Source organism: Arachis ipaensis, chromosome B6 (genome assembly GCF_059453495.1).
Source record: "Arachis ipaensis isolate K30076 ecotype BB chromosome B6, ASM5945349v1, whole genome shotgun sequence".
NCBI classification, from domain to species: Eukaryota; Viridiplantae; Streptophyta; class Magnoliopsida; order Fabales; family Fabaceae; genus Arachis; species Arachis ipaensis.
Genome location: NC_142441.1, coordinates 35,410,824 through 35,414,527, shown reverse-complemented (window position 1 = coordinate 35,414,527; position 3,704 = coordinate 35,410,824).

Sequence of the window (3,704 nt, the reverse complement as noted above, 5' to 3'; positions counted from 1 at the left end):
GGTAACATAAAACTTCAGTATAAAAAAGGTGAGCCGCCCATGGATATCCATTTCATTCTTATCGTAACAAATAATCACAAATGCTATTCGAATCCGTAGGGTTTTTCTTTTTTTTTGTTTTTCTATCTAAATAAAACAAGAAATAACTATCAACATTATTTTGAAGCAAATAAGCTACTCCACTGTCTTATTCATCCAAATTACTATTTGCAATTACAATTTTTTTTTGGAATTTATTTTTAAATTTTTTAATTTTTTCAAAAATTATTTTATACTTTACTCTCATAATTGATTAGTTCATCTTGTATATATGTATAAAGATAAAAAAAACTCGCATCTGTAAATACTTATAGGAATTATTCGCAATGAGAACCTAACGGAAAACCTATAAAATTCCCATGAAAAAAGGAATCCACCCTCGTGAATAAATGAGAATAGAAGCGGAGATTGACCTACCTGCCTCATGAAGGCCCCGCAAATTTTTTGCAAAAAAATTACTTAAATATTCTTATATAAGTATATGTGTATGTAGTGGCATTTTTTTAGTTTTATCAAGAAGCAAATTAATAATAATGTGCATAATATTTAAATTTTTAAATGCGTCAAGAAAGGAATATTATTATCTAACTATAATCAACCACTAAGAATTGTTATGTTGTTTTGTTGGAAATTTTTTATTTTATTTTATTTTAATTTATATGTTAGAAATTTTGTGTGTATATTGATTATGTTAAATTTGTATTTAGATTTTGTTTTAGTTTAATACATTTAGTTAAATTGTATTAAATTTTATTATGATTGTGTTAATTTTTTCAATTTCTTTTAAAGTTTAATATCAATGAATACCAGGGATATCTACATTCTCAATGGGAGAATATAAATGGAGACCCATAATGAAAATAAGACGAGGATGATAGACATTTTACTAAATAGGAACGTGGAATAATGCAGCGTTTATTTTGTTGGACATGTCCATCACTTAATGGATATAGTACATAGTGGTATGTATCCGTCGTTTGGTTTATTAGACACAATTTTTTTATGGACATAGTGGCACACAAGAGCAAATAAAATACATGTTGTCTCTCTTTTAGCTTGAAATACTAAAACATAACTTATAATACACAAACTTTTTTGATTTTGTCCCTTCTTTTTTCTTTAATTCCCACTTTGTTCATTATTCTCTCTTTTTCAGTGAGTTTTTTGACAGAGATAATATTGACATTTATAATTTATTATTTTGTCCAGTGTATAATTACCAAATAAAGTAAAAATTTTATGTCTTATTATATCTATGTTTTCAATGTTTATGTTCTTATGTCTTTTTCTCAATCCATTCATAAACTAAACGCACTGTAAAAAAGGGATCTCCACTCCCATAAAATCTCATTATTACTATCTCTACATAGATAGATATTTAATCTTCACATGTATAAGATAACATTCCATATAAGTAGTTATTATTAATGGCTAACAAATTAAGATGCAGAAAAATTATATTATCTAATAAAAACAAATGTTAAAAATTATTTTATATATTTTTAAATTTAAAAAACTAAAATATTCAATTTTAAAATTCTCAAAAACTGATCTAAAAAATTATTCAACATTATACAGAGGTTCTTCCGAGGGAACAAGCTTGCGACAAAATGTTCCAATGAGCCTTAGGCACACAATTTTCTTGCGCAACTATTCCTATTGTTATATGAATACCGAGATCATATTTTCGAACAAAAAGTTCTGTCAACAATCATATAAATAACTCATTCGTATAGCACTTGTCACGAAGACATTCTATGTGAATAAATATAATATGACTATTAAAATTTATTATTTTTATTGGTATTTTATTAATACTAAATTTTAAATTAAATTTTAATTATATAAAAATTAAATATATATTAACCTAAAAATTGGGACACTAGAAGTCAAACTCATCAAACATAAGGACTTTTGTTTTGAGGATATAATATATTAGTGCTAATATGGGAGTTCTACAATATGAAATTGGAGCGATTTGATTCAAGATTACTCTGTCTTGGTATCAATGTTATGGGGATGGTGATGATGTTCTTTGATGAGAGTTCTTGATGGTTGAGGATGCTGTTGCTTTATTCATAATAGTGTATAGGTTGTAATAGGTTGATGTATTATCTTAGAGTCTAAAATCTATTTGTGATTTATTTGTGTTGTTTTTCGTATGTTTATGTAGGGTAAAATTTTGTATCTAAACTTTCTCCTTCTTTGTGGTCAAGAGTGTTGAACCATTTATAAAAAAAAATATTAATTTTCTAATATTTTTCTATTCCATGTAGGTTATGTAGGAAAGGCTTTTTGTAATTAACGTTTACATGAATTCTAAATAAAGTTTTAAGGTAAATTATTAAAATAGTATTCAAAAATTTATATCATTGATAAAAATAATTCTTTAAAAATATAAATAACAAATAAATTTTTGAATGATAAAAAAATACTATAAAAATAACTAATAAATATTATATTTTTACAAATGACAAAAAAATTATATATAACAAACAACTTATTCATTTGATCTGAATTTTCGTGACAATATTTGAATAACTATTTTAAAAGTGAGTACAAAAAATAAAAAAAAAATTGATCTCTATTTTTTTAAAAAATTTGGTCATTTACAATAAAAAATTTTAAAAGGAATTCACTTGCCATGAAATTACCAAATTTTAAGGATATAAAGTTATTATTTTACTAATACTGTTTGCAAGGGTATGTCTAAAATCAGTTTAACTATTTTGTGTGCATTAGATACACTATCTTTTATAAATTATTAGATTTTATTAAATAAAAATCAACACTATAACATTTTTGAGCTATTGCAACATATAATATAAGTAACTTTTAAAAAGTGTTGTCTAAAATGGTCAAAAGCAACATTTAACATTTGTTGCAAAGAAATAAAATTATTGCAACTCTTTGTTAACCAACATACTGCAAACGTTCTCTTTGATCAATTTATAATACATGTGAAAAAGCGTTGATTTATAAATTAAATAGGTAACATTTATAGTATTTATCTATTATACTTTTTAAGAGTTGCCTTTAAATGTTTAATGAACTTCTCCTTCTAAGTGTTGTCTAAAGTTATTTCACTAAAATTTTTATTTTATTTATTTTTTAAAATCATTCTTTTCCTTTGAAACTCAACCAAAAACAAGAAAAGAAGCACAAAATACATCAAGCAATAATTGATTCATCACATTCCTAACGGCAAAGGATTCGATGGTCCCAGAACGTTTGGACCATTAAATGATCCCATAACAAAATATATTTTTTAAGTTTTTTAATAATTGATAAATAGTCCTTATCTAATTTTAATTACAAATTAACCCCATATATTTTATTTAATCATAAAAACTATTTTTTATTTTATAAATTATTATTTTATTATTAATCTATTAAGTTTATTAACAATAAAAAATAAAAACAATAACGAATTAGATCTTCCATTGATCGTAATAAACTTTTTGGCTATTCCAATCGATTAAAAGATTATATTTGATCCGTGTCCAAGACTGTGAAATCGTGTTTCTTTGAAAATCAATCAATTGGATTATCAAAACAATCGATTGAATTTCAGGTTTCCTATAACTCAATTGATTAAAAATTGCAAGGCATCATGATTTTCACAAACATCAATCAATTGGTCATATTACCTAATCGATTGAACG